The sequence below is a fragment of the Gavialis gangeticus genome, unplaced genomic scaffold (assembly GCF_001723915.1).
Source record: "Gavialis gangeticus isolate Ggan-Ray unplaced genomic scaffold, GavGan_comp1, whole genome shotgun sequence".
In the NCBI taxonomy this organism is placed as follows: Eukaryota; Metazoa; Chordata; order Crocodylia; family Gavialidae; genus Gavialis; species Gavialis gangeticus.
This window is the reverse complement of record NW_017728992.1, coordinates 91512638-91522666: the sequence shown is the minus strand read 5'-3', so window position 1 is coordinate 91522666 and position 10029 is coordinate 91512638. Positions and strand designations below refer to the sequence as shown.

The 10029-nt window shown below is 39.1% G+C and overlaps 1 protein-coding gene across 1 annotated transcript in view; it reads left to right on the top strand.

Annotated features, from left to right (window-relative positions):
* RAB12 (RAB12, member RAS oncogene family) overlaps positions 1-10029 on the top strand; it is a 41821-nt gene that overhangs the window by 9852 nt on the left and 21940 nt on the right. The gene's annotated exons all lie outside the window — the stretch shown is intronic.

Here is a 10029-nt window from a genome sequence, read left to right as displayed (position 1 = left end):
CGGGGAGGGGGGGTGTGTGTATGGCATAGTTCTCCTGGTTCTCCTACTCTCAGCTTGAGAAGGTGGGGGGTGTTTTTGTGATGGCTGTTGTTTTATGACAGGGAAGTATAAAGGGTTCTTGGTCCTGGGTTATCCAATAATTGATGTGATTGTAGCTCTGAGCAAAGAAATTCAATTCTGCATATTTAGAAAAGATTTGCAGTGGATGAGTGCCCTCTCTCAGCGAAAAAATCATCAATGTTTACATACTGGTAAATTTACTCAGTTAAGCTTGATTATTGGAGGCATTTTTCATTTCTTTAATGTATTTTTTTTGTTACCACTGTTAATATGTCAAGCAGGATGTTTGATAACCAAATGCATGTAGATAATGCATTAAAGAAGCAACGTGACTCTGTATGCTGGCAAATACGTATTAGCAGAAAAAAAGTTAACTTCCCTCATGGTACATGCTGTACCCATTTGCTGAGTATCTGCCCACAAAGCAAAGCCAGTGGCATGCTTACCTCAGAGAGGTTAATTAGCACTAACTGTTGTCACCATTTGTTTTGAAGCCAAGTGGTGTATGAGTTCTATTAGGTTAACCTTATTTCTGTCTATCCAGAGGGTGAAAAATTATTATAAATATGATTTTGTCTACTGTTTTTTTTCTACTTTTTGTGCTAGTACTGAATAGCACAGTGAAACTGGCCCTTGTCTACTGATATAGCAATGTTTGACAGTGTAACTTGGGAATTAAACTTTATGGCCGCTAAGCAAGTACACAAAACAACTTGTTTTCTTTGAAAATATTTCTTATCTTGTTAAGTTGGTAATATGGGACAGCGTAAAAAACTTGTAGCCCATATTTGTTACATATCTGACAACACGTCAATAAAATAACCCAAGTTTATACCCCTCTAATAGCGCCTATCAAGGACCTAGATCTGCAGAGTAGAATGCAGCTGTCATAATCAGTCCAGCTTGTGAACAGCTGAGATATTGACTATCATCTGCTTGTTCTGACACTTCATAGATGTACATTTTATCTCTACTGTTTGAAAGTTTAGACACTCAATTAACAAAAGCAGAGTGTATGGTACATCCCACAGAAACCTGAAGTTTTTAGGACCTGTGAATGGGTGAATGGAAGGCATGGGTATAGAGATTGAATTTGGGTTGTTACCAGTGGTTCACAATAACTTTCATTACAGTAATGAGATTGTCTTTGTATCAGGCCTTCCATTGCAAAATGTTCTGAAACATTCATAAAATATCTCGTAGAATTTTTTCACTTGCAGTCAAAATATAATAGTTTCCCTCAGGTGGAACATGGTGGCTGTTTAACAGCACATTGCAACTTTTCACAACCTAGGACAAGAAATTAATATATAATTTAGGGATGCACCAAAAGAGACATTGGGGACTGATAGCAGATATTTAAGGAGGCATATCAGCTGATACCGATCCCATATCTGATACAGCTGCCTCCAGGTGGTAAGTATGGTGTGGTAGAAGGGGAGGGAGAAGGCAAGGGGCATGCGGGGGGCAGATCAACACCCTGTGCAGTGAGGGAGAGGGCAGGGACTGCCCGGTTGGGGGACAGAGGTGTGGCTCATGAGGTGGGGGCAGCTTCCACTGCTGCTTGCACCCTGGGAAGGCGAGGGCTTGGGTGGGGAAGGTGCCTCTCCATCTGCATGGTGCGGGGCGGGCTGCAGCTGTGGGGTAGAGCCGGCATTGCATGGGGCTCTTCTCGCTAGGCTTAGAGCTGATTCCAGTAGTGTTGGGAGGAGGCTGCAGTCACCCCAGATATTGCCATAGCTCTGTTCCCAGCCTGGCGCAGCCACAGCTTTTCCCATTGTTTGGGTGGAGGTGGGACATTGAGCCAGAGCTGCCCCAGGTGGTGGTAGAGCTGGGAACAGAGCTGCGGTGAAATTTGGGGTGACTGCAGCCTCCTCCCAGCACTGCCAGAGCCCACTCCGAGCACCACCCTGGCAAGAAAAGCCTACCCTGTACTCGACGCCACAGCTGCTGTCTGCCCCACGCAGCTTAGATCCAGGGGCATACCTCCCCCCACCCCACGAGCCATGCCTCAGTCCCGCACCCCACCCTCCTCTGCTGGGCAGCACCTGCCCCTGTCCCCTCCCTCACTGTGAGGGGCATTAATCTGCCCTCCCACACACCCCTTCCTTCCCTCTCCCCTTCTGACTTACCAGCTGGAAGCAGCTCTCCACACTACCAGCTCTGCTCCATTCTGCGCTTCAGCTGGACACAGCACGGGCATTTATCAGCCAAATTATCAGTCCTATCAGGCCGATATCCAGTATAGACAATTTTCTTTATATTGGTCCGATGTATCCTTGCTAGGGTTGTTTGACCCCAGTCCTCTTTCCTGCCATGGCAGGGGGTCGGGCTCAATGACCTGCTCAGGTTCCTTCCGACCCTACAAACTATGAAACTGTATTGGTGTACCTCTAATATAATGAAAAACATAGACACCCAACTTGGAATTTGGCCAGTATTGGGGCTAGATCTCCTAATTCTTGAGCAAAATGCTTTGAAATCATGATAGATGCTGTTGAGAAAAGTGTGTGTGTGTGTTTGTGTGTGTGTAAATGTTAGATTTTGTATTCAAAGTATTGAGTATCTGGTGCGGCTTTTTTGTGTTTTTTTGTTTGTTTCTTGTTTGGTTTTTTAACAACTGAACAGTTTATTTGTGCCTGTTAACACGATTTCTGGTAGAAGTGGACATTTGCTAGTAACAAATTGTGTATTAACTGCTGTGTCTTCTAGAGGTCTGTGTAAGATTAAAGAGACTGATAATTTAACTCCTGATAGCCATTCCTTTATGAACTGTATTACTGAAGTTGAACTTGTAACAGTGATGGGAAGTTTTAGTAACGTCTAGGCCAGCATAGATAGCCATCAAAGAATAATGTCCTGTAGCTTTCCAAGGTGATTGCTTTAGGAAAATGTGAGTGTTGTTGTTTATTTTAAATATGTTACTTGAGTTACACCCTGCAATCTTTTTTAATTAACCTGCTTAACCCTAGCTGTGAGGAGACAGTAAGGGATCCCAACCTCTCAGCTTCTTCCCAATCATGACTCTTATGTGATTATGTGAATAAGCTGTTCTTATGTGAGTTCTCTTTGTCCCTGTGTTTATTTGGTTGAGCCCATTCTGGCCACCTGCTGCATTTCAGGAATAGGAGAACAGTTCTTACTGCAGCTATGGCACATTTCCCTGTTAGGGATGATAGCTCTGAGGAGGGCTGGATTGGCTATCCCAGAGGATGTGTTTACATGAACAAGTTACTCAGTTCAAGCTATGCTGTGGTGTGACTTAACAGTAAATCAGCTACTCTTGTGATGATGGCAAATGGGTATGCTTTGCACCTTAAACACTTTGAGGTGTTTACTCCTCAGTGAAAGTGGAGTAAGTTACCTTCCATATACTCTTGTGTTAAAATAAATAAATAAATAAAGTAAAGGACAGTTACTCTAGGGTAACTGATGTACTGTAAGTTGTTTTAAAATTGATTTGCATTCCTTGTGGCCTGATTATTTTATTCTCTGAAAGATTTGTACTTCTTTGCTTTTGCATGAGTAGTTGAGAAGATTTTTAAAATTAATCTGATCAAATCTATCTTTATTGGACTATTCTGCTTTATTTGTTTCTGCTTTCCCTTTCCTTCCCAAACTTTGGCATTAGCAAATTCTACCTACTTTAAAGTCACATGATGACTCCTCTTGCCCCATTCTTTACTACATCTTTTATCTGCCCATCATTGTTCACCTTTACTGAAAACCTTAAATAGTAAACATTTAACATGAGAGTCTTCTTGTAACACTAAACAGATTGCCGTACTTCATCTAGAGAAACTGTTCTCTTTCTGGTTATGTTTTTCAGGCCATGGCTTGTCTGATAACCCTTCATTTTTTTTTGGCCCAAGCTAGACCAATACATTTTAATTTATTCTGTGTCAGGCTCTGGCTTGAATCTGTCTGGTAAATAGGACATTCTCAAACAGTTTTCCAATAACATGTACCATACTCCCTCATTTATCCCTATCTAGAACTTAACTAATGTATTCTTTGTAAATTCTTGCACATACTTTTTCTGAGATGCTAGATTATTTTCTGAACTGGAGCAGTTTGTTTAGTGTTGGTATAATGTGCCCTTTAAAACTATGTCTTTCAGTATCATACTAATATTACCTATTTAGTTGCCTTTACACCAATTAGTGCAACACACAGATGTATGAAAAACTGAAAAGCACCACATGACCAGAATATTTGCCCTGGTCCTGTTTCATTGGATTTCTTTTTAAAGTTTGCAAAGCAACATGAAATGTAAATTCTGTATGATTTTTCATTATGTGCAACTTAAATGAAAGATCATCCACATCCAGATATCCTCCAGTTACCTGATGCAGTCCTGAGATCAAGTAATAAAAACTGGTGGAAATCTGAGGGTTTGGAAATCCTGAGGTCCCCTCCAGCCCTACTCTCTTTTGATTCTGTTGAGTTTGAGTATTGTCATTGCTAAATACAGAACTGTCACATTGGCATATCTACTTTTGATAACCTTGCAATAAATTATTACAGCGATAAAGGCCCTGCTGAGATACGGTGCAGCTTCTTGAAACTTGGGAGGAGCACTCTGAACAGTACAGTTTTTTTCCTGCTGATAATCAGTCAGGTTCAGTTCAGAATCTTCTCTCAGAGATGCTGGGAAGATATTCATAGAGGTAACCAGGCCTGAATTTAAAAAGAGGAAATTGGTGTGCATGGACAGTTATGATTTCTTTGGGACATACCCTACCTAACTAAGCCTTGAAAACATGAGTACATTAAATGAAGAGTCTTCAACATTGCTTCTCACTTTCACATTGCCTGTGGTGCTGTCAGTAACATGCTACGTAACATAGGCCATGAACAGGCATTTATTTCTAGCAGTGGAAAACTTGTACCACTAGAAATGTTTTTGAGAGGGAACAATACAGGCATTCAGCCTGCAGCCACCCCCTCTCCTCTACTCTTCTCACATTCCCAAAAGTGGGTGTTTCTAGGGAAAGTGTGGGGAGCAGTGAGGCAAAGCCCGCTGCCCAGTCCTCAGACAGGGAACAAGGAGTGGCTGCTGTTCCTTCGTGGCCAGGAGCTGGGCAGAGGAGCAGCCTAACACATCCTCCCACCCCATTCTTCAGACTCATCTGCAGAATGGGTGGTTCCTCCTTCCATCCCCTTTTTATTTTGAGAACATCCGTAATAAATATCAGAGTTAACTGTTGAATTTAAAAGATGGCTGAGTTTGTGAAATTAAAACTAGAATTGCATTATTCAGAAACTTCCACTGGATTTCAAAATACTCATTTTTTAATTGCGTGTAACTTTAGAAGCTACAGCAGAGCCTTCTACTGTTAATGTGGTAGATGCTGGTGGGTGGTGATACAACATTGCATGTTTATGGCCTTTATGTGACTATGCACAGAAAAGAAGCTGCCAATTTTTTTTCATTCATTGGCTGACGTGCTGCCTTTAGCATTGCATTGGTGTCTAAATTATAACTAATTAAATCAATCAAACCACCTTTACCTAGTTCTAGAGTTTTTTTATATCTATGTCACCAAAACAGTTTTTTGGAACTTCGCACTTCTTCAGAAACTGTTGCAGTAAAATGATCAATGAAATGACCTCTTTTTTTAATAAGACTGCTGTTGACATAGTACTTGCATTGAAACAATCTTTATAATCTATTAGCTTTTTGGTTCTGCTTCACTTCACTGGTATATGGCACATATTAGTCCCAGCAAAGCCAGAGGTTTAATTTCATCTCTAGACCTGTTATGGTATTCTCTTACTTCATTTCATGATCTACTCAGCTTACTAAGGAAGCTTTTTATTAATTGTTTGCTTTTATTTGAGCATGATGGGGAGAAATGTACAAGATCAGACATTAGGATTGCATGGAAGAACAGAGGAGCAGCTAGTCTAAAGAGAGGAATAAAAAGAATAAAGTACCATATTTACTTGAATACAAGATAAGATTTTTACCTTGATTGGCATGAGAAAAAAAGCCTCTCATCTTATTAACACATACAAGGAAACCTAAGTAAATACATTGCCTATCTTTAAATTACTGCCAAAAGCAGCATGTGTTCAGCAGGGGAAACCAAGTATGAAGTTGATTAAATGCAGCTAACACTGAGCATGACTGTAAAGTGCATGGCCCACACTGGGTAAAGTTGCTGATTGAAACCTACCACAAGAGTAGATTAACATAGCCCATCTGAAGAAGACATATGGCAGTGCCCATTAGGTGTGGTCCCTCTCATTTCTGTCTTTTTCAAGTCATGATGAGCCACTGTATTTCATACAGCTCACCCAGAATCCCTCTGTCACCCCCTATCTCAGTTTGGCACATATGATTAGTGTGGTCCCACCTTCCATGAGGTGAAGTCAGACTAGCTTACCCTGTGCCTCATCTGCATATACATTTTTGGAGCATCCCAGGACTTGTGACAAGAACACCTGGTTCCAGTCATGAGTGGGGCTAATTTAGAACATGGATCCTTTGTGGGGAGTATCCAGAGTACACACACATACTGACCAGTGCTGAGCTGTGGGGCTTGAAACTCTCTGATTCTGTTACCATGATTTATGTGGTAAATCATGAGCCTTTTGGCTTTGGACTAATATCATGAATGTTTTATATTATATACAGGTAGGTGCCAAAGTGCTGCTCAAAAGTGTGGTTTTGGAGTACCTATGCCAAAACTTGCAGCAGTTTCAAAAAAGGTAACATGCATCAATTCTGGATGAACTAATGCATGGGTACTATATGCAAATTGCTACAGCCATGCTTAATTTCAAGGTTGTTTTCAAATTTGCTCCTCATTTCCTTGCGCTCATAAACCAACAAATAAAAGAATGAGATTGTGTTGTATATTTGTTGTAGCGTCCCAGGTTCTAGACTTGGATATGAATATAGTAGAGAAGATAGTAATATGGTTATGAGAGGCTTTAACTTGCATAATGTGATATAATGGAAGCTGTGTTGTATAAGATATATAATTATATATAACAGTGGAGTACAACTTTTTTTAATAAGATACAATTATTGGTTTCAAGTGACCAATGAAAACCAGTGCTTAAGGAAGAGAGAGTTATATTCAACCTAACTTGCAGGACTAATTAGAATAGGTCTACAACTAGGGTATTGAAAATTAGAAAGGCAAACTGGACAGTCGTGAAGATCAACAGGATGCAGGAGCTCAAGGTTTTAAATGAAGAAGCATTATTTTAAGTCTGATGTGTAGATGTCTGGTGCTTGCATTCCAAATGAGGAAAAAGTTGGTAGTAAAGGGGTATAGATATGGTTGAATGAGTAAGCACCTTAAATGGGATGTTAACATCAGTATCTACAAAGAATGGGAGAGAGGATTATTTGTTTGTTTATTAGATTTATACCATGCCCTTCTGAACAAAGATTGAAGGTTGTTTTCAGTTAGAGAACAAAATATCTTTTAAAAGCAAGTAAATTGATTAAGGAGAGATCTTTCAGAGGTGGTTATACACTAAAATAAAGTGAGAATGGCCACTCACTCACTCAGTAGGGTTGAACCTTGAAAAAAAATTAAGGCAGCAAAAAGTTGGGTAGCTATGTAAAATAAAGAAGTATAGCAGCCCCATTCTTCTTAAAATGACGATGGAGTAAAATTTGAAGATAATGCAGCTATGGCTTAAGTACTAAATGAATTCTTTGCCTCTAAACAAAAAGGAATGGTCATGGAAATGTTCACATTTAAATGGAAGTAAAATTTATATTGCTTGCTTACTGTGACAAAAGTGGGAAGACCTGATTATTACCAGAATATTGAAAGAACTGCCATGTGAAAATAGCAATTCTTATAGCACACTTCTCAGAATGGCAGCTTGACTGAAAATACTTCTTTTGATTGGAGGGCAGTAAATGTCATGCCTTTATTTAAACCAGGATAATGAGGGGCCCCATGAATTACAGGCCTGTTAATTTGACTTCAGCATTATGCAAGATCTTAGAATATATTTTAAAGGAAAGAATAATGAAGAGTATAATGATAATTAGAAAATCAGATAAACACAATGTGCTTTTATCCAACAAAGTTTGTGTCAGACCAATTTAATATCTATAATAGGGTTACAAACTTTAGATGAGCAATCTAGTAAGACTAGTTATCTATACTTAAGCATAGCATTTGAACTATGCCTAATGGAAATTTATTAGCTGCATTGGAGAAGACAGATTTAATAATATGAGGTAGTCTCTGAAAGAAGCTGCAATGGATTATGCTGAAGCGGGAGTGTTGTAAATTTGGAGAGAGATTACTTGTATTGTTCCTCGGGGAGTGATCTTGGGACCTGTCCTGCTTATCATTTTCACTAGTGACTTCAGTGTGAGAACCATCTATGTCCTTATGAAATATGTAGACAGCCCAAAGCTGGAAGGTGCTGCCATTACAGAGGAGGTTTTGATGGTTATTGAGGATGAATAAGATAATTCTAGGGATCAAAGTGTCCTGGTTGATTTTTAGGATGACCATGCCGCCAGGGCGTATGTACAGTTTGTTCTGAATCATTTAGAGGAATTTCTGTTCTTTAAATGATTGCTGCTGCTGCTCCCCTCCCCCCTACCCAAGCTTGTTGCCTGCCTAGTTATAGTTCAACCTGTTGTTGATAAAATCATCTTTACAGAAGGTTCTTAAGCTCTCAACTGTAAAGTATATTTCAAATCAGTAATGTAAGTAATTTTCAGGACTTGCTATCTAAAGCTTGTTTTAAAATGTTCTAGTATGCTTAAGTTGCAAAATGTCTGAAAAATATATGGGCCAAATTTTCTTCTCTTCCATAAAAGTTTATGGTGCAAGGGCTGGGCCCCTAGCTAATACAGCTCCCCCCAAAAATGCTTTTTCAAAGTATTTGTTTCTCCTCATTTTTCACCTTCCCCCTCCTAAGTTATGCTAGTAGGTAGAACCAAAAGGGTTTTCCCACATAGTAAACTTCTTCACATCTGTGTTAGCTGAACTGTATTAATTCAGCCAATCTCCTCTTATCTCATAAATATAGTATTTGCTGGTGGAGTGGCTTTTAGAAAGATCTGAAGAAAAATATCTCTACAAATTAAATAATAGGTTTAAAAAACATAGACAGGAAAGTGTACAAAATACCCATGGGTATTTGGAGTAATTGAGGGGACATTCTTGTGTGTTTTGGTTTTGTTGACAGGTAATGTACTTTCTACTGTCTATTGCTTGTCTGTTTTTCTGTAATTTAAATTTATTCTGCAATACTACTTTGCATAAGGTTGTTTCTCTTTAAGTAATGTTTAGCATGCTTTTTGAAACTGGAAAAAGGACCATCTAGTTTTATTAAAAGTTCTAAGTTCCTTCTTCATATTTAAACTAGCAGTGGATGTGCAAGATGTTACCCACAGAATATTTACCTCTGCATGCACTTTAAGAACAAAAGTTAAAGCTGGAATATTTTAACTTACCAAAAATAATATTATTTTTCAAACCCAAAGGTGTTTTGAATAGAGAGAGGCTATGTTTCAGACCACAGCAAATGTTGAAGTACTTATACATTGAAGAACTTATAAGGGAAGCATTGATATAAAAATTACTCATCCATGTTGGGTTATGAAGAACTCAAGCCTTTATATTGTCTAGTGTTTTGTAAAACACTTTAAATAAAGCCTGAAATAATAACTAAGTGTTGCATCCATTACAGACAGCAAAACAAGCAGAGAGGTCTTTCTCTGTTTTGTGCCACCAGAGAAGTGTGTGACAAAATCCTAATTAGAATGTACTATATGACTGTTGTTATAACGTGAATAAAGGGGAAAAAAGCCATGCACTATCTTTTCTTTTACTGTATTTTTCTACGAATGAGAGAGATTAAGAAACATTTTCAACTATAGCAGTGTTAGGTTACAGCTCATGGTACACAGATCAACTATTCTCCATTCCTTGTCAGTTCCTCAAGCTGGCCAGCAGTGATGTGAATCTCACA